The sequence below is a fragment of the Ranitomeya variabilis genome, chromosome 6, assembly GCF_051348905.1.
Source record: "Ranitomeya variabilis isolate aRanVar5 chromosome 6, aRanVar5.hap1, whole genome shotgun sequence".
Taxonomy (NCBI): domain Eukaryota; kingdom Metazoa; phylum Chordata; class Amphibia; order Anura; family Dendrobatidae; genus Ranitomeya; species Ranitomeya variabilis.
The window spans coordinates 112385283-112407826 of NC_135237.1; the positions used below are offsets into that span (position 1 = coordinate 112385283).

At 41.0% G+C, this 22544-nt stretch overlaps 1 protein-coding gene across 5 annotated transcripts in view; it reads right to left on the minus strand.

The window, feature by feature from the left end:
• THRB (thyroid hormone receptor beta) overlaps positions 1-22544 on the minus strand; it is a 505570-nt gene that overhangs the window by 199310 nt on the left and 283716 nt on the right. The gene's annotated exons all lie outside the window — the stretch shown is intronic.

The following is a 22544-nucleotide window of genomic DNA, read 5'->3' on the forward strand; positions in this document are numbered from 1 at the left end:
GATTTGGCAACCAGTCAAATACACAAATTCTTTAATAGCTGCGAAAGAACTTGCAGAAGAAATATGGCTTGTCTTACACAGTGATCAGCAATTAATCCTTGTAATGTCTGCATATCTTTGTACGCTAACAATTAAGAAAAACAAGATTCCATATTTAATTCCTTCATAAATAGTAAAAACAACAGTAATCAACGTGAGTTAATCAGCAGCCTCCTTGTGCCCGGCTCCGGGTAAACTGCAGAACTCATGCGATGATGCTGCAATCCAGATTCTGTTTGTTCTACGTCCAAGAAAACATTCCGAATAATATAAAAAGCTGAGCCGGCAGTCTAACAGCATGATTGCTAAGTTACAGTCCAACTGTGCCCTGATTTCTGAAGACATTTTAACTAAATGATGTCAGATTTCTTGCTTATTACCATAAAATGCAACCTACTTAGACCTATGTCAGGACGAGTTACATCAGTTACATATCAGTTGTGACCTCAGTAGAAGCCTTCCTTTAGTAGTGTTGTATTCGTTTCCAATCATCTAAAGTAGATATTATATCATGACTGAGCACTTAAAGTGAACTTAGTGGCATGAGAATCACTAACTTTACATTACACTGGTGATGCTTTCAAAATTATATTTTTCTCCACAGAAATATCATTAAAGGGAGTTTCAAATGTTCTTAAATGGTGTAAAAATGACCAAAGAGGGTCGGAATTCTCCCATTGATCCTAAGAATGATTGGGAAAAAATATCTGATTGGCGGGAGTGCGAGATCTGGCACCCCTACCGATCAACTGTTACCGGCTCCAGACGGAAGTTCTCAGATGCTGCTGAAACAGCTCTGCCATTTTCATAGTTACTGCAGCTGGGTACTGCAAATCCATCTCAATCCTAAGGATTGGCCAGCAATAAAAAAGCAATGGCCAATTTCCTTAAATGGTGCAGCACTACAGTTCACTGCCCTAAAATTGGCATGAGTGCAGCAGTGGAGAGAAAAAAGGTAAAAAGATGAGGTGCTAAAACATTGCTGCGTTCCCTTATTTCTAAAAATTGCTTGTATTCAAACCCCGATCGATTATCAATTGGTGGCATTTACTACTGATGAGCCTTTCCTTTTATAATATGAGAAAATGCCTTTAATGCTATGAACAGTTCATTAGGTACTCAGCCTCTTTGATAGCTACTTTCAATTCATTTTCCAATTAAAATATCAAATAAAGTTTCAAAAACTATTTCCAGTTTTCTTACACAGGGGAGGTGGACTTATCATCAGACACAGGGGAGGTGGAGTTATCATCATACACAGGGGAGAGGGCAATATCTTCATACACGGTGAAGAGTCGTTATCTTCAAACACAGAGGAGCAGTGCTGTTATATTCATACACAAGAGAGGTGCTGTTAATTTCATTCTGGATGTAGTGAGGTAAGCAGAGATGTAAGATGGATTCCTGTGTGCTATGGTGCAGCAGGAAGAGAAGAATGCTAAAAACTGCAATCCTGTCAAAGCTTCTCTACAATGTGCTGTGATTGTGTCCCACCTGTGTAAAGTATGTAGTCAGAGACTCAGAGTAATCCTCTACAACCTGCCAATTACTTGTATTTCTGCATTATACAGAAGCTTCTTATTACATGGCTGACAGATAACAATATTCAGTTTGAGGTAAAGTTTTGGCTCCAGGTGGGAGGTGAGGCAAATTCTAGCCTGATTGGCATTTCACTTTGGTGAAATTATGATAAAATACATGAATTCATTCTTCTATTATATTTTATGTATCATAGAGTCAGATAAAGCAGATGAAACAGACCAAAGCCTGCCAGACGTGAGGACAAAGCTCCACTTTATTACTCAGATATTGTATAGAATCTGTCCCTCCCTAACCCTTAATCTGTCGGAAAGAATAAAATCTCACCAGATTTGGTAAAATGAAATCTGCTACCCTACAATACTGACGGAAATCATTTGCTAATGATGTATTTGAGAAAAGTCTTACAATTTAATCTACTGCCATTCTTTATCAATAGGATCCCATTTACTAAAGTGAATTAAAGGGGTTGTCACATCCAAATTGGGGATTCATCGGTTTCTCAGCCGGAGGGTATGTATGAGTTATATGTACTCCCAACCAGAGCCTGTCTAGAGGGCGCGGGCCTAGCTCCATACACTTGCATTGAGCGAGGCCGCATCCCGACTAATGATGTGACCGTCCAGTGAGCATGGCCGACTAGAGGTCACGGCCTCACTCCATACACTTAGACGAGCTGTGGCCGGGAGTATGTATAATGCATACATAGCCTCCAGTCCCAGGTCAGAAACCAGCAAATCCCTGTAGCATACAGTGGGTGCACTGGTGGGATTCATAACTCTGCAGGCACAAAGAGTGACTGCAGTCTTGTCAATTTGGACTGGACAACCCATTTAAAGAAAAAAAAAAAGAACAAGAACAACTTTTGTACTGGTCATATCTTCTTCGTAAAAGTACTTCTAAATCTCTACCATTGAGTTAAGATCAAACGTACATGCTGGAGTGTGCAGCCATATGATAATGTGTATATGAACATAACCATAAGCCTCACAGTATACTTGTTGCTGAGGGTAAATAACCCTCCCTGGATACCTCAAACGGGTCCAATACAAGGGACAACTCCAAATACATATAAAACACAAGATAGGGAGTACAAAAGTCCAAACCATTATTTAAAACAAAAACAACCTTTATTGATCAAGTAACAAACAATTTTAAAATACACATATCATAATCATATATAATAATAAAGCAGAGAAATCAAGAGGGAGACTCTGAAGGTAGCCGGGTCAGATGCACGCTGCAATGTACATCCCAGGTCTGAGTACTGGTGCAAATGGTGGGAAAAATTAATTAATTAACCTATGCCAGCTAGGACACAATCATAAATGTCCACTAACCATATAAAACGCTGTATACATAGCCCACCATTATAATATCCTAATAGTAATAATTGCACACTCACCCATTGGTAATTCTAGTGGGGCGCAGCCTGCACTTCACACGGCGGCCCTGGACGCGCGTTTCGCGGAAATGGCTTTCTCAACAGGGTTCACTTGTCTCTTAGTCCCCTGTGCTTATATCTACCGCGCACCGGAAGTGTGCTTGGCGATCGGCGCATGCGCAGTGGCTCCCCACATCAGCAGCACCTGAGGACCGTCAACACAGGACGCACAGGGGGCGGAAGTCCGCCGTGTGACGTCATGAACTGTGCGCCCCGCATGTAAGAGACGGTCGCCAGGGGAAGCCGATGCTAAGGGTATCCACCGCGCATGCGCACATACCAGCGGCCATCTTAAAGGAGCCTAAAAGACGTGGCTATATCTGTGAAGGTATGGGAGCCTGGATCGAACTAAAGGAGACCAACTGTGAACTACCAATGTGGTAAAGTGTATTAACGGTGCAATATACATATGATAACAATACAAATCCTGGCATATTAATGTTACCAGCAAAGAGGGAAACGTATTAAAGTGCAGTGTTATATCTCCATAAGAAATATATAAATATATGTGCTATAAAAATGGAATGCAAAAATCATTTAAGACCATAATAACATATAAACATAATAAAACATAATTAAACAGTGCCATTGTGATAATAAGGTCTCCAAAGATCTTCAGCCTCCATCCAAAATCATCCAATAACATAGCCAACGTCCATAAAAAACATAGGGCTCAGGGCCGTCATGTGTCATGATAACAATATGCTAAAAAACACAAAGAACAAAACAAGCAAGTTAAAATGAGAACGGGGATATAAAGATCCTTGCACAGCGTGAGTGCAAGTGGATCATCACCCTGGACACCATGGCCCCAAAAGGGCTGACTGAACAGCTCAGCTTTGCTCCTTTCCTATGATGCTTGGGAGGCCAGTGTGTCCCCTTTTCCAACCGCCGCTTCGTCCGTCCTGTATAGGTTGTTTAAATCCAGTTGGGGATGGATATGGATGTCCTATCTCTAGTTCTATGATTTTTATATCCCCGTTCTCATTTTAACTTGCTTGTTTTGTTCTTTGTGTTTTTTAGCATATTGTTATCATGACACATGACGGCCCTGAGCCCTATGTTTTTTATGGACGTTGGCTATGTTATTGGATGATTTTGGATGGAGGCTGAAGATCTTTGGAGACCTTATTATCACAATGGCACTGTTTAATTATGTTTTATTATGTTTATATGTTATTATGGTCTTAAATGATTTTTGCATTCCATTTTTATAGCACATATATTTATATATTTCTTATGGAGATATAACACTGCACTTTAATACGTTTCCCTCTTTGCTGGTAACATTAATATGCCAGGATTTGTATTGTTATCATATGTATATTGCACCGTTAATACACTTTACCACATTGGTAGTTCACAGTTGGTCTCCTTTAGTTCGATCCAGGCTCCCATACCTTCACAGATATAGCCACGTCTTTTAGGCTCCTTTAAGATGGCCGCTGGTATGTGCGCATGCGCGGTGGATACCCTTAGCATCGGCTTCCCCTGGCGACCGTCTCTTACATGCGGGGCGCACAGTTCATGACGTCACACGGCGGACTTCCGCCCCCTGTGCGTCCTGTGTTGACGGTCCTCAGGTGCTGCTGATGTGGGGAGCCACTGCGCATGCGCCGATCGCCAAGCACACCTCCGGTGCGCGGTAGATATAAGCACAGGGGACTAAGAGACAAGTGAACCCTGTTGAGAAAGCCATTTCCGCGAAACGCGCGTCCAGGGCCGCCGGGTGAAGTGCAGGCTGCGCCCCACTAGAATTACCAATGGGTGAGTGTGCAATTATTACTATTAGGACATTATAATGGTGGGCTATGTATACAGCGTTTTATATGGTTAGTGGACATTTATGATTGTGTCCTAGCTGGCATAGGTTAATTAATTAATTTTTCCCACCATTTGCACCAGTACTCAGACCTGGGATGTACATTGCAGCGTGCATCTGACCCGGCTACCTTCAGAGTCTCCCTCTTGATTTCTCTGCTTTATTATTATATATGATTATGATATGTGTATTTTAAAATTGTTTGTTACTTGATCAATAAAGGTTGTTTTTGTTTTAAATAATGGTTTGGACTTTTGTACTCCCTATCTTGTGTTTTATATGTATTTGGAGTTGTCCCTTGTATTGGACCCGTTTGAGGTATCCAGGGAGGGTTATTTACCCTCAGCAACAAGTATACTGTGAGGCTTATGGTTATGTTCATATTTACGATTTTTCTGTGTTTTCCGCAGCTTCCAACCCTAGGCCAATGGATTTTCGCATGCGAGACCAAACATGGTTGTCTCGCCTACAAGAGGTTTTCAAAGGAGACTCCGTTGGTATTTTAAATACGAGTAATGGGGATTCTAGAGAAAGGATCATGAAGCTGAAGACTCTGCTCCACAGGCGGACGAAGCTATGGTGGAATAGGGCAACCCTGGGTCAATATTTGGCGCGGGGCCTCATTCCCAGAGGTCTACGCGTCCAAACCTTTCCAGCCTTTCCCGTTGAGGACGAGAGTTTTAGAGGCAAATGGGAGGAGCTTGCCACGATGTGCTCTAATGGCTTCATGGAGCTACTTATGAAGTTGGACGAGACAAAGTTGACAGATTTGGAGAAGGAGATTGATAATATTCAGGCTCTAATTAAAGATGAATTAACCCCTGAAGCGCTGGAAAAATTAAATGGAGATCTAGATAAAGATTTTTCCAGGTGGGAGCAGGAGATTAGCGCCATAAAAACGAAGAAATTACAGCGGGATAATACCGATTATCATGAGAATAGAGTATATCGATGGAGGAACAACAGAAATAAGAGTCGATTCCCATCTCAAAAGAGATCAGACTCGGTTTCCTCTATGGCATCTATGGACGAGTCTAGTGCAGCATCCGATCAATCTACACTGGCTGGTAGTGATAAGGGTAGGAAGATCCAACCAGGTAGAGCTGCTAAAGGGAAATATACAACTTATAAGAGGAAGTTTACCTCCCCACCGCATTATGAGAGAAAAGCTAAAAGTACTAACTTAGAGGTAATTAACCTATCCACCCACTCTCTATCAGAGACACAGATCGAAGTGTTAAAATTGGGCCTCAACTTTGTTCCGTCTAACCGTTTCGATTTTTTTACAGCTTTAAAGGACACGCATCTGTTCTGCCGAAAGCTTCTGCTCAGGAGACTACATGGTCAGAGAAATGCCGGCTGTGATATATCAAATGAGGTGGAGGCTACGGCACTTTTGGCATTAGAAGATCTCTTGAAGGAGCAACAGCCTGACCATGTAGGTAATTTTCCGACATCTATTATGTCCAGATCCACCGCCTTTCCCCCTTTGTCCATGTGTACTCAGATAGACATCTTCTGTAAGTTGGTCTCTGAGGACCTTATGAAGATACCCAGAGGCCTCTATAGAGATAATTTAACATCAGTTCAAAGGGAGGCATTAGAGGAATTACAATCCCTCGACACGGTAGTGTTTAAACCGGCGGACAAGGGGGGGAACGTGGTGGTCTGGCCTGTCGAAAAATATGAGAGAGAGGCTTTGAGGCAGCTCAGAAATAAGGATACATATCGTGTCTTAACTCAGAACCCTGTTCAGATTTTCTTGGGGAAATTGGAGCGCATCGTGACACCAGCCTATGAATTAGGTTTGATACCCAAAAAGATATTAGAGGGATTACTACCTAGGTTTCCTAAGATTGCCACCTTCTATGTCCTGCCCAAGGTGCACAAAGATGCTGTGAATCCACCGGGCCGCCCTATTGTCTCTGGCATAGGAGGGTTATGTGAAAATGCATGTAAATTTATAGACTTTTATTTGAAGACATTGGTGGAGACTTTGCCCTCCTATGTCAGAGACACTACCGACGTGTTGAGGAGAGTTGAGGGACTGTCTCTGGAGGCGGGGATGATTTTGGTCACTATTGATATAGAGTCCCTGTATACATCAATAAGACATGAGGATGGTCTGAGGGCCGCCCGTTTCTTCCTCGAGAGTACCAACTGGGATGGCCACTTTTTGGAATTTATTTTGGAACTGCTGGAATTTGTTTTAACTCACAATTTTTTTGTGTTTAAGGACAGGTTTTATTTACAGATACAAGGTACTGCAATGGGTGCGGCATGTGCCCCGTCGTATGCAAATTTATTTTTGGGTTTTTGGGAACGGCATATTTTTCAGGGTGACGGGGCACATGCCGCAGACCCAGTGGTGGGCTGGTTTCGCTACATTGATGATGTTCTTATGATTTGGAACGGTGGCGAGGCCAGCCTAACCAAATTTATGCAGGAACTTAATGACAACAGTTTCAACTTAAAATTCACATACACTTGGCATAGGAGTAAAATTGATTTTTTAGACATTACTCTATGTGTGGCCGAGGATGGTTCTATTGAGACAGATCTATACAGGAAAGAGACATCTGTGAATGCCCTGCTACATGCCTCCTCGGCACACAACTATTCAGTGATTAAGGCCATCCCAGTTGGGCAATTCTTGAGGAACAGACGGGTGTGCTCGACGGAGACCCGCTTCGAGAGGCAGTCTACAATTCTTGCCGAACGCTTTAAAGCCCGGGGATACAGCAATCGGTGCATTAGGGCAGGATATAGAAGGGCGAGAGGCGCACGTAGGGAGGATTTATTGTGCCAAGCTAAATCTAAAAAACCTGTTCGGGATTCAGAAGTAAGGTTTATCTCAACGTCTAACTGTCGGTGGGAGATGATCCGTGATAGCCTCACTAGACACTGGCCTATTTTACTCACGGACAATATCTTGGCCTCCCAACTAACCAAGTACCCTCTGATGACACAACGCAGGGGGAGAAATTTGAGGGATAATCTGGTAAGTAGCCACTATGTGGCTCAAACCAGATGCCCTTTTGGTACAAGGGGCCCGAGACAGGGCTGTTTCCCGTGCGGGTCATGTGTCGCGTGTCCTAACATCCTGAGATGTGGGACCTTTAAAACATCCAATGGGAGCAGGGAATTTAAGATACGCGAATATATATCATGTAGTACCACCCATGTGATATATTATGCGACATGTCCCTGCTCTCTTATTTACATTGGTCTCACATCTAGGGAATTGAAAGTTAGGACACGCGAACATGTACGGGATATAGTGGCAGGAAAGGAGGCCTTGGATATATCCGGTTTAAAAACTCTTCCTAGGCATTTTCGCCTGTGTCACGGGTCCAATCCCGCCGGCCTTAAAGTAAGAGGTATTAATAGGGTTCATGGTGGTATTAGGGGTGGTAATATGGCTAAGATCCTTGCACAGCGTGAGTGCAAGTGGATCATCACCCTGGACACCATGGCCCCAAAAGGGCTGAATGAACAGCTCAGCTTTGCTCCTTTCCTATGATGCTTGGGAGGCCAGTGTGTCCCCTTTTCCAACCGCCGCTTCGTCCGTCCTGTATAGGTTGTTTAAATCCAGTTGGGGATGGATATGGATGTCCTATCTCTAGTTCTATGATTTTTATATCCCCGTTCTCATTTTAACTTGCTTGTTTTGTTCTTTGTGTTTTTTAGCATATTGTTATCATGACACATGACGGCCCTGAGCCCTATGTTTTTTATGGACGTTGGCTATGTTATTGGATGATTTTGGATGGAGGCTGAAGATCTTTGGAGACCTTATTATCACAATGGCACTGTTTAATTATGTTTTATTATGTTTATATGTTATTATGGTCTTAAATGATTTTTGCATTCCATTTTTATAGCACATATATTTATATATTTCTTATGGAGATATAACACTGCACTTTAATACGTTTCCCTCTTTGCTGGTAACATTAATATGCCAGGATTTGTATTGTTATCATATGTATATTGCACCGTTAATACACTTTACCACATTGGTAGTTCACAGTTGGTCTCCTTTAGTTCGATCCAGGCTCCCATACCTTCACAGATATAGCCACGTCTTTTAGGCTCCTTTAAGATGGCCGCTGGTATGTGCGCATGCGCGGTGGATACCCTTAGCATCGGCTTCCCCTGGCGACCGTCTCTTACATGCGGGGCGCACAGTTCATGACGTCACACGGCGGACTTCCGCCCCCTGTGCGTCCTGTGTTGACAGTCCTCAGGTGCTGCTGATGTGGGGAGCCACTGCGCATGCGCCGATCGCCAAGCACACTTCCGGTGCGCGGTAGATATAAGCACAGGGGACTAAGAGACAAGTGAACCCTGTTGAGAAAGCCATTTCCGCGAAACGCGCGTCCAGGGCCGCCGGGTGAAGTGCAGGCTGCGCCCCACTAGAATTACCAATGGGTGAGTGTGCAATTATTACTATTAGGACATTATAATGGTGGGCTATGTATACAGCGTTTTATATGGTTAGTGGACATTTATGATTGTGTCCTAGCTGGCATAGGTTAATTAATTAATTTTTCCCACCATTTGCACCAGTACTCAGACCTGGGATGTACATTGCAGCGTGCATCTGACCCGGCTACCTTCAGAGTCTCCCTCTTGATTTCTCTGCTTTATTATTATATATGATTATGATATGTGTATTTTAAAATTGTTTGTTACTTGATCAATAAAGGTTGTTTTTGTTTTAAATAATGGTTTGGACTTTTGTACTCCCTATCTTGTGTTTTATATGATAATGTGTGCAAACTGTAAAGCGCTGCGGAATATGTTAGCGCTATATAAAAATAAAGATTATTATTATTATTATTATTATTATTATTATATGGTGCATCTGTATGGCGCTACATCACATAGTCATTGAAGTTTTGCATTACCTTTATTACGAGGTGTCCCGAGAAGCATGCCTCTATTTATACACATGCTGACTGAATAAAAAATATATGACTCTAAATAATTTTTGGCATATGAAGGTACAGTAGACCATCGACTTGTATGAACCAAGTACTAAGACTCCAACAACCTACTTATGGCTTTGTAACATGGTAATCTATATCAGCTCTTAGGTCATCACTTGGGATGTTAACGCAGCATGTGCGTCATGAAATGACAAGGTAAGGAAACAGCAGTGAAGTTTGGAAGAAAGGCCTTACAGAAATGGCAAAGATTTGTAATAGGAAAATAGTTGTGTGCCTAACGCTCTCTGTCTAGCCTTAAACCGTGGTAAACACCGAGCACAGAAAAGAATGAATGCTGTGCCAGACAACTACAGATGTAGTGATCGCTCGACAATGATGACCATTGTTTAGAGAAGGAAAACACTGTGATTGCCAGGCAGGAGAACAGAGCTGTCAAGTAAGCTGACAGCGGGTTTTATATAAGAGTTTATGGGCCGGTTATTACACATTGATCCTCAGAATATGCCTCTGGCAGAATAAAACAGGCATGTGTACATATAAATAGAATGATTTTGAGACATTTTTCCATGGTAAATTACTTTATGAACCCTGGGAATGATGTTACATGTCATACGTTGGTTTATTACTATAGAGACAGTACATTATAATAAAGACTATTTTTTAACACAATATGCAGTGAACTGGCATTAGATGGATCTTAAAAGATGTTACCCCCAATTAGACAATTCTTTTTGCATAATCTACATGATATACCATGGATCAATTAAAGTTATTTGTACTCATTGCAAGAAGAAGAATATTATATGTAAAAGATAGGAGAGATAGGGAGGCGATAACAATAGGATGAAAAAAATAAAAAAAATAGATGTATTACTCGGTGATCACCTCATGAGCTTTGCAAAAAAAAAGATAACATAATTCTCTACTTGCTGACTGTGTCTTTATCGGGGTCTCCCTGGTTGGGATACCATGGCTATAGCAGATTAATTCCAACCGTAGAAAAATAAGGTTCTGGAGCTTGTATTAACAGAATGCGTAGAACTTGACTCATTTCTCAAGTTAGCTTATTTATTACTGACAAAAAGTAAAAACAAAAGAATTCAATAAAGTAAAATATTATTTATTAAAAATTATTATTGAGCCATATACTTTTTTACTTTGAACTAAATCTTTATCAGGAAAAAGCAAAATAGAAGAGACAACAGAAATCAAACAGGACCTCCCTTTTGGTGACCTAGAGTAATATTCCCCTTCCATTCTCTTTTCAACATCTCAATCCCTTCATATACTAATCCTCATTGAAAATTATCCAATTTGAATATTTAGTGATGATATGTAATACATACACTACTGTTTAAAAGTTTAGGGTCACCCAGACAATTTTGTGTTTTCCATGAAAACTCATACTTTTATTAATCAAATGAGTTGCCAAATGAATTGAAAATCTGTTCCAGACATTGACAAGGTTAGAAAAAAAGATTTTTATGTGAAATATTAATTTTCTCCTTCAAACTTTGCTTTAATCAAAGAATGCTCCCTTTGCAGCAAATACAGCATTGCAGACCTTTGGCATTCTAGCAGTTAATTTGCTGAGGTAATCTGGAGAAATTTCACCCCATGTCTCCAGATGCCCCTCCCACAAGTTGGTTTGGCTTGATGGGCACTTTTTGTGTACCATACGGTCAAACTGCTCCCACAACAGCTCAGTGGGGTTGAGATCTGGTGACTGCGCTGGCCACTTCATTACAGATAGAATACCAGCTGCCTGCTTCTTCCCTAAATAGTTCTTGCATAATTTGGAGGTGTGCTTTGGATCATTGTCCTGTTATAGGATGAAATTGGCTCCAATCAAGCGCTGCCCACAGGGTATGGCATGGCGTTGCAAAATGGAGTGATAGCCTTCCTTACTCTATATCCCTTTTACCTTGTACAAATCTCCCACTTTACCAGCACCAAAGCAACCCCAGACCATCACATTACCTCCACCATGCTTGACAGATGGTGTCAGTCACTCTTCCAGCGTCTTTTCAGCTGTTCTGCGTCTCACAAAGGTTCTTCTGTGTGATCCAAATATCTCAAACTTGAATTCGTCTGTCCATAACACTTTTTTCCAATTTTCCTCTGTCCAATGTCTGTGTTCTTTTGCCCTTTTATTTGCCTGTCTCAAATATGGCTTTTTCTTTGCCACTCTGCCCTGAAGGCCAGCATCCCGAAGTCGCCTCTTTACTGTAGACGTTGACACTGGCGTTTTGCATGTACTATTTAATGAAGCTGCCAGTTGAGGACCTGTGAGGTATCGATTTCTCAAACTACTGTCTCTAAAGTACTTGTCTTGTTGCTCAGTTGTGCAGCGGGGCCTCCCACTTCTCTTTCTACTCTGGTTAAAGCCTGTTTGTGCTTTCCTCTGAAGGTAGTAGTACACACCGTTGTAGGAAATCTTCAGTTTCTTGGCAATCTCTCGCATGGAATAGCCTTCATTTCTAAGAACAAGAACAGACTGTCGAGTTTCACATGAAAGTTCTTTTTTTCTGGCCATTTTGAGAGTTTAATGGAACCAACAAATGTAATGCTCCAGATTCTAACCTAGCTCAAAGGAAGATTAGGTTTATAGGTTCTCTAATCAGCCAAACTGTTTTCAGCTGTGCTAACATACTTGCACAAGGGTTTTCAAGGGTATTCTAACCATCCATTAGCCTTCTTACAGTTAGCAAACACAAAGTACCATAAGAACACTGGAGTGATGGTTGTTGGAAATGGGCCTCTATACACCTATGAAGATATTGCATTACAAACCAGACGTTTGCCGCTAAAATAGTCATTTACCACATAAACAATGTATAGAGTGCATTTCCGAATTATTTAATGTTCGCTTCATTGGAAAAAACTGCTTTTCTTTAAAAAATAAGGAAATTTTTTAGTAGTGACCTAAAATTTTTGAACGATAGTGTAGTTCCAGACTAGTCATTATGTCAATTATAAAAACACAAGTATCACATTTATCTTTTTAAATGCAGCTTTCTGTGTGTCACATGCCAGAGTCTTGCTGTTCAAAAGATTAAAAATAATTGATCTCAAAACTAATATTAATATTTATACTTTTGAAATGTATTTTTGTCCCACTAAGTGACACAGGCTTCCAATCATTCAATCATTAACCCCTTTCTGACCTCGGACAGGAGAGTACGTCCGAGGTCAGAAACCCCACTTTGATGCGGGCTCCGGTGGTGAGCCCGCATAAAAGCCGGAACATGTCAGCTGTTTTGAACAGCTGACATGTGCCCGCAATAGCGGCGGGTGAAATTGCGATTCACCCGCCGCTATTAACTAGATAAATGCCGCTGTCAAACGCAGACAGCGGGATTTAACTACCGCTTCCGGCCGCACGGCCGGAAATGCGCGCATCGCCGACCGCCGTCACATGATCGGGGGTCAGCGATGCTTCTACATTGTAACCATAGAGATCCTTGAGACCTCTATGGTTACTGATCCCGGCTAGCTGTGAGTGCCACCCTGTGGTTGGCGCTCATAGCAAGCCTGCATTTCTGCTGCATAGCAGTGATATGATGATCGCTGCTATGTAGCAGAGCCGATCCAGTTGTGCCAGCTTCTAGCCTCCCATGGAGGCTATTGAAGCATGGCAAAAGTAAAAAAAAAGTAAAAAAAAAATGTGAAAAAAATAAAAAAAATATACAAGTTTAAATCACCCCCCTTTCGCCCCATTCAAAATAAAACAATTAAAAAAAAAATCAAACCTACACATTTTTGGTATCGCCACGTTCTATCAATAAAAAAAAGCATTAACCTGATCGCTAAACAGCGTAGCGAGAAAAAAATTTGAAACGTCAAAATTACATTTTTTTTGTTGCTGCGACATTGCATTAAAATGCAATAGCGGGCGATCAAAAGAACGTATCTGCACAAGAGTGGTATCAATAAAAAAAATCAGCTTGGTACGCAAAAAATAAGCCCTCAACCAACCCCAGATCACGAAAAATGGAGACGCTACGGGTATCGTAAAATGGCGCAATTTTTTTTTTTTAGCAAAGTTTGGAATTTTTTTTCACCACTTAGATTAAATGTAACCTAGTCATGTTTGGTGTCAATGAACTCGTAATGACCTGGAGAATCATAATATCAGGTCAGTTTTAGCATTTAATGAACCTAGCAGAAAAGCCAAACAAAAAACAAGTGTGGGATTGCACTTTTTTTTGCAATTTCACCGCACTTGGAATTTTTTTCCCATTTACTAGTACATGACATGGTAAAACCAATGATGTCGTTCAAAAGTACAACTCATCCTGCAAAAAAAGTAGCCCTCACATGGCCATATTGATGGAAAAATAAAAAAGTTATGGCTCTGGGAAGGAGGGGAGCGAAAAACGAACACAGAAAAATGGAAAATCCCCAGGTCATGAAGGGGTTAATAAAATTTACTGCAATACTTTTTATTGTAATATATTGCAATGTCAAGTAACACCTGGCTCTGACTAGTAAATATGATTTACTGGCACCAAGTAGGGACATGTCTAACTACTTGGGTGCCATAATCACTATGACTACAACATCTAATGGTTTGAACTGTCACAATTAGAGTCATTTCAAGTCTGGTCATTTACTGTCAATGTCAGCTGTATAACACAGCTGACACCCTCTCCGTGTGGTGGGCTGAGCATGCAGCATACACTCGCAGCACACATGTGACATGTTGATCACTAACATTTGTTTGATGCACAGTTAGTCTTGTGCTTACATAAGGACTTTTAAAGGGAATCTATCAGTAGGTTTTTGCTATGTAATCTGATACAGCATGCTGTAGGGGTTAAAACACAGATTTAATCAATGCCTCTCTTATTCAAACTTTGTGGTATTGTTTATTTTCAATAATTATATTAGCACCAGGAGCTTATCATTGCTCTAGAGCAGCATGTGCCTGGTAGACAGACTCCGCCCCCTTCTGTGATTAGCACCTCACTGTCTGTAGACATTGCATATACAGAGCCTAGTGGGGGCGGGGTTAACTTCCTCAGCTCTGCTTTATTGCTGATTCTAAAATCTATGATTGTGTCAGAACGGCTGCTCCCAGAAAACTGAGTAATACATGGTTGGATTCAGATTCTCTTTGCCTATATTATGCTGGTCTCAGATGAGGTAGCAAAAACCTGCTGACAGATTTTTCTTTAATTTGTAGAATTAGTGTGCTTTCCAGTTTCATGATTTTATATAGCATTTATATTAAATCTTGAGACTTTCAATTTCATGTTATATCGCAATTTACTATTACTTGATCTCATAATAGTATTTTAAGCTCCTTACTTACTAATGCTCTAACAAAAAGCAAATATAAGATAACAAAAAGTTGATAAATCATACAAACAAAAGTCATCAAATATCACTGTTTCCTTGTGCAAAGAAGATGCATTTTTATTGTAGAAAAATGGGATACCTTCCATAAAGGAAGCTGTAAGTGGATTTAGTAATAGCTAAAACCTATGAGGCTGACCAACAACCCACACATGTAAAAAAACAAACAAAAGAGATAGTAAAGTATTTGGAAAACTGATCAAGAAATCTCAAATCACACATAAATATACAGTATTTATGATAAAATTGTGCTGGAACAGGAACATTATATTTTCAGAAAGAAAATAAACAAATATTTAATATTCCCAAGGGCCAAATTCACAATATGTTTTGGAAGAGATGCAAAAATACATGATCTATAAAATATAACCTCCACATGTATCCTTTAAATTATACTTTTCAAAAGGGAAAATGTTAGATGTCAAAATTACAGCTGTCTAAATTGCAAGCCAACTCATCGATGTACACGTGAGCGTTCTGTGTATCTGTACTCCTCTTTATACATGAAGATAACAGTAAAAACTTGAGAAACAAATTGAGAAAAAAAAAGGTAGCAAACGTATTAAATAGCAGAACTCGCATAAAGAGTGTTATCGACAATCATAATGACAACTATACAGTGTTTTAGTTCTGACAGTTCATCATTAGTGATTGTGTCAGCAGAATGGGAAGATCTATGTGTGCAACAAAAAAAGAGTTTCAGAGTGCAATAATCTGCACACTTGTGTTAACCATGTTGGACATGATGCCTTATTTTATTTATTTTTTGTCTGTGGGATAGGATATGTTACTCTTCGATTAGTTTTTCCCCGAATTAGGCTGTGCAGCTATTTTTGGATTTATGTAGTCTTCAGCAATGAAATTGCAAAGCCAAGAAGGAAAAGTTGTGGAATTATGACATTCATATGAACGATAGATATGCTAATGATATACAAATTATGAAAAAATGGAAGCACAATTTTCAAAACATCTCAATTTATAAAAATACACTTACTTACACTACATGAACAAATTGCATGCTATTACTGAGGTTTTTCATGGTTTTCTGTGGAATGTTATACCATGCTGAATGCACTTGGTTCTGCAAATAATCAAGATCCTCTGCTGACAGCTTCCTTTGTAATTGCCAACAAATGATGTTCCAGATATGGGAGAATCCAGAGACGCTGGAAGCCATGGTAGCATGTATAAGCCAAGTAGGCTGATCACAGTAACATCAGCAAGATGTGGCCTGACATTATTGTGTTAAAAAAACGTCTCTTAGGACACTTTAAAAAGATGGTCATACCACAGGTTCCATGACCAGATCAATGAAACACTGAGCTGTTAGGGTACCTGGAATGAAGACTAGTGGAGTTCGGCTTCTGCACATTACCCCTCACATATAGGGAGTAGGACCAGAGTGCCATTTCCATTTTGCCAGATTTGAAGAATGGAGCTTAACAATCCATTTTGTACTGCAAATAAAATTAGATGTCAGATACCAAGCCTAAGGTGTCAAAGAGTATCTACAAACCAATCATCAGAAGGAGTTTGCAGGGTATTGGTCTACGTGCCAGATGCACAGCTACAGGTGTTCCATTGACCTGACGCCATTGCTCTCAAAGGCTATCATGGTGCACAAGACAGCAATGGAGGCTGGAATGGAGGTCTTTCCTCTTCAGCAATGAGTTCTGCTTTCATCTTGGATACAATGGTAGCCTGTGATCGGTCTGGAGAGCACATGTGCCATGCACATTATGCATTCCTAAGAACCATTTTCAACATGGCGCCAGGCAGTGGGCAGTCTTTGTGGGCTAAATATGTTACTTAGTCATGCTGTGTTTCTGGATTTGTGTCCCATGAAACACATCTGGGACGTCATTGTCGGCAATTGGAAAGAGAGCTGCAGGAAGCAGATTTTGATGATTTACGTGAATTCAGCATGGAAGAACATTCCTCAGACAACCAGTAATAACCTCATTGCCTCACTGATAGCATGTCAAGATGTGTAAGTGTGTATATGTCTGCGCATGGCACTGATACTTGATACTAAATATATTGTGATGTTTTGAAAATACATTTTGCCTTCATTTTTTCATCATTTGAATATAATAAAAAGGGTTTGACTATTATTGTGTATGCATTCTGTTTACAAATTCATAAAAAAATTACACTGTGCACAATTATTAGTAAGGGCGCTTTCACACTGCGCTTTAGTCTTACGTTCATCGGGCTTATGTTCGAAATCCCCACAACAACCCGGCAAAACGGGATGCTTGCACCAACATTGCCATTGACTATAATGGTGCTGACGTAGTCAACGTGTGCTCTGTTGTGCATCATTTTCAGGAGTATATGCCTACTGGAGGTGGGCACTCAGGTGTAGTAGTCTGGATAACAAAATCAAGGTTTCCTTGAAACAATGTTGCAGAAAAGTAATAAAAAATGTCTTAAAACATTCTCTATCTCTCATTATTCTAGCATCTGGCAAATATTAATATTTATGGTAATCCTAATTTACCTAAAACAGGAAAGGTTTATTCTAATTTCATGTCAAATATTGAGAAAAACATGCATATGTGTTTTTTATATAGTGCATGTAAACTTCTGGTTTCAACTGTAAATATGAAAAAAATACTTCCAAGAAAGAATTAACAAAACTTACAAGATGCAGTATTATGAAAAAGAAAATTAAATAAATATACAGCAACCGTAACAATCTACAATAAAAACAGTATTACATTAATTCTGTAACGTCAACATCATTAAAATGGCAGAATTTCAGTTTTTTAACACACCCTCAAACATTGGGATACAAGTTAATCAACAAGTCCTATGAACCCCACCATGGTACCATTACAATTGCCCAGAAATAGTAAACAGAACTAAAGACAAACATTTGGTATTGATGCAATTGCAATGACCAATGGAATAAAGTTATCATTTATATCACACTGTGAACACCATAAAAGCAAACCCCCCCAAAAAAACAATAACAGAATAGATGTTTTTTACTATTCCTTACAAAAATAAGGAATGAAAAGTGGTGTTCTGAAAAAAACAATCTCAGAACCAAGGGAATAAGTAAAGGCATTCCAACCTTATTGCTACAAGTAACAAATGGCAAATTGGAATTTTCCAGGTTAAAACCAGATTTTTTATCTCTCCTGTACCGATGATTTTATAAACATATATAAAATGTAGAAATAGGCGTAGGTGGCATATATGGACCTGCAGGTGTTAAACTTCTATCTTAAAAAGGTATGGTGATCAAATATTCTGTTTAGTTCACACATTAAGCCACCAATATCAATTTTTATGCATTCTAAAAAATATATATTTTTTTTATCCAAAATTGCATGAAGGTATCTGTGTGTATAAAGTGCTGAGTGGGGTTTTAACAATATGTCTACTTTGCGTGCAACTAAGTGCACATTAGAAATATACCAGCAATATACCAGCAGTGAACAAAGGGTATGAGCAACAACCTATTACTAACTGCTCCTCCACTTTTTATTATGCCACAATTACATGATTTCACCATATTTGCATATTCCCTCACAGTTATTACTCCTATAATCCTTAATCTTCTTCTTTATCCCCAACAACCTGCATACAAATATTTAGCCTTCCGTCCCTTTTACCTGCTCACCTGACCAGCGTGTAAACCTTAAATCCCTTCTTTTATAACACAAACAAGCCTTGGACTTTCCTTCTCCTGCCTACTCTCCCTCTCGTTGTGTCTTCTTAGGCCACGTTCACACGTTCAGTATTTGGTCAATATTTTACATTAGTATTTGAAAGCCAAAACCACGAGTGGGAGAAAAATGTATGACTGTGGCCTTACTATTGGTGATATATTTCCTAAGGCCACGTTCACACTATCAGTATTTGGTCAGTATTTTACATCAGTATTTATAAGCCAAAATCAGGAGTGGAACAATCAGAGAAAAAGTATAATAGAAACACGTCACCACTTCTGTATTTATCACCCACTCCCGGTTTTGGCTTACAAATGCTAATGTGAAATACTGATCAAATACTGAAGGTGTGAATGTGGCCCCAATCCTGGAATATAGTAGTAGGAGCCATGTGTGGTCTGATGGAACAAAACCTGGTCACCATATTTGGAGGGCATATCCCTCACTGTGTCATCCAATATCACGGCACAGATACATAGAAGTGAAGTTCTGGTCATGCGTGTGATCACGCACAGCACATTCTTCAGGTAATCTGGGCCGAGAGCAGAAGTAGACACGTTAAGTGTCAGACAATGCAGCCAGCCAACGGGAACTGTCACTTGTGGATTGTGAGCCCTCGTGGGCAGGGTCCTCTCTCCTACTGTACCAGTAGTGACTTGTATTGTTTAAGATTATTGTACTTGTTTTTATTATGTATACCCCTCCTCACATGGAATAAATGACGCTATAATAATAAATAATAATAATAATAATGTGCATTGGGAGGATGAGCAGCCAGCGGTGAAGAAAGGTCTAGAGGGTAATAAATGCTGTAATAAAAACAAGATTAGAGCACATGAAATTAATGCCAAGAATTAAATAGATTAATAATGATAAACTGATCAGCCATGGTATTATGGTAAAAAGTAAATGTAATGGAAGTGAATAAATATAAATGAAAATTTCAAAATAAAAGATGATGAATCAAATGTAAATAAATTGGCTATGAATAAATATACATGCAATAATGAATATTTATGAAGAAGGACAAATGAAACAAAATGAAAAGGAAAGTGATAAGGGTACATAAAATTACTCAAGCAAGAGAAAAAGAAAAAAATGCGGGCACTCACCATCCAACTTTGCTTTAATCTTTATTCCAACATAATGTAAAATGCAGGACAGGCAGGGAAATGTATATCCACTAGACGACGGCCGTTTCGCGCGAATGCGCTTCCACGGGTCTTGAACGCTAACAGGTGGAAGGTATGACCATTATAACAACATCCGTTTGTCAGGTTACCTCCCCACCTTTGCGTACAGCCTCCTATTTGCAACTAAAACAATGCATTTAAAATATTTTAAAACCGCATCTATACAGAAAAATCAACATTAAAGATACAATGAGAACAGTAATAAATATCACAAAACTGGAAAAAACTCAAAGGATAACGAATAACACCAAATCAAGCAATCACAAAAACACCGACATGTCCAACCTCTCATTTAACCCTAAGGGACCCATAGCATTTGCCCGCAAAATCCATTTGCCTTCTCTTCTTAAAAGTGCTCTATTATGGTCACCTCCATTAACTGGCACAGGAACCTTTTCTAATCCAATGAAGCGCAATAGTGCCGCATTCCCTCCATGGTGGCTCACCATATGAGAAATAAGTCGGGGAACACCTTTACCTGTACTTATTGATCTAAAATGTTCTCTAAATCTAATAAAGAGAGGTCTAAATGTCTTTCCAATATAAAAAAAGCCACAAGGGCAAAACAGTGCATAAACTATATGAGTAGTTCTGCAAGTTATCAAATCGCGCACCTGATGGGTGATAGCTCCAATTCTTATTGATTTTTCTGTTATGTGATATTTACAGAAATTACAGCTACCACATTTAAAGTTGCCCTGTGGTCTCCCTGCTTCAAGCCAATTTGTCTGCTTCGATGACACATTATTTCGTACCAGTATGTCCTTCAGATTCTTTCCTCTACGAACTGCAAAAAGGGGGCCCCCTTTAGCTTTCTCTAGCAACACTGGATCCTTTTCTAAGATATGCCAGCTTTTTCTAACTGCTGTTCTTATAGCAGAATCCATTGGACCATAATCGAAACTAAAAACAAACCTTTTAAGCTGTGTTCTCTCATTTTCCGCTAATTTTTCTCCTCCCAAATAATCATTTAACTCTTTTCCTGTGTTAACTCTTTCCAGGGCTTTATCCAAAACACAATTTGGGTAGCCCCTTGCTTTAAAACGATTATATAGTTCCCTTGATTGTTTTTGATAACCTTCTAAACTGTTGTTAATACGTTTGACTCTAAGGAACTGACTATATGGGAGGGAATTTTTAGTATAATGGGGATGTGCGCTGCCATAATGCAATAGAGAATTAGAGGCAGAAGGTTTCCGAAATATCTCAGTATACAGGGCCGGCGTTAGGGGCAGGCAGACCAGGCAGCTGCCTGGGGCCCCCACTCCCCCAGGGGCCCCCAGCTAGCGGCAAATCACGCAGCCGCTATGGGGCCCCTGTGAGGCAGGGGGCCCGCCTGCCGCCAGCGCTGACTCCCCCGCCGCATTGAACTGTACCGGCATCTGCCGGTACAGTTCAAAGCAATGATGGAGGAGAGAGCGTCACCTGACGCCCCCTCTCCCATCATTCCCCGCTCTGCCTCTGACACAGCGGGTGCGCGCGCACTCACTGTGTCCCAGGCAGAGCAGCTGCAGCCGCCGACACAGGAGCAGCGCGGGCACGTGTGGAGAGGTGAGGAGCTTGTGTTTTTTTTTTTTCTTTTTACTGGACGGGGAGAGGAGAGGGGAGGAGGGGAGTGGAGAGGAGAGGGGGGGATGTGAGCTGTGGTGTACACCACTGGGGGCTGTGCTGTATACTACTGGGGGCTCTGCTGTATACCCCTGGGGGCACTGCTGTACACCACTGGGGGCTGTGCTGTATACTACTGGGGGCTCTGCTGTATACCCCTGGGGGCACTGCTGTACACCACTGGGGGCTGTGCTGTATACTACTGGGGGCTCTGCTGTATACCCCTGGGGGCTCTGCTGTATACCCCTGGGGGCTCTGCTGTATACCACTGGGGGCTGTGCTGTATACCCCTGGGGGCTCTGCTGTATACCCCTGGGGGCTCTGCTGTATACCCCTGGGGCTCTGCTGTATACCCCTGGGGGCTCTGCTGTATACCCCTGGGGGCTCTGCTGTATATTACTGGGGGCTCTGCTGTATATTACTGGGGGCTGTGCTGTATACCCCTGGGGGCTCTGCTGTATACCCCTGGGGGCTCTGCTGTATACCCCTGGGGGCTCTGCTGTATACCCCTGGGGGCTCTGCTGTATATTACTGGGGGCTCTGCTGTATATTACTGGGGGCTGTGCTGTATACTACTGGGGGCTCTGCTGTATACCCCTGGGGGCTCTGCTGTATACCCCTGGGGGCTCTGCTGTATACCCCTGGGGGCTCTGCTGTATATTACTGGGGGCTCTGCTGTATATTACTGGGGGCTGTGCTGTATACTACTGGGGGCTCTGCTGTATACCCCTGGGGGCTCTGCTGTATACCCCTGGGGGCTCTGCTGTATACCCCTGGGGGCTCTGCTGTATACCCCTGGGGGCTCTGCTGTATATTACTGGGGGCTCTGCTGTATATTACTGGGGGCTGTGCTGTATACTACTGGGGGCTCTGCTGTATACCCCTGGGGGCTCTGCTGTA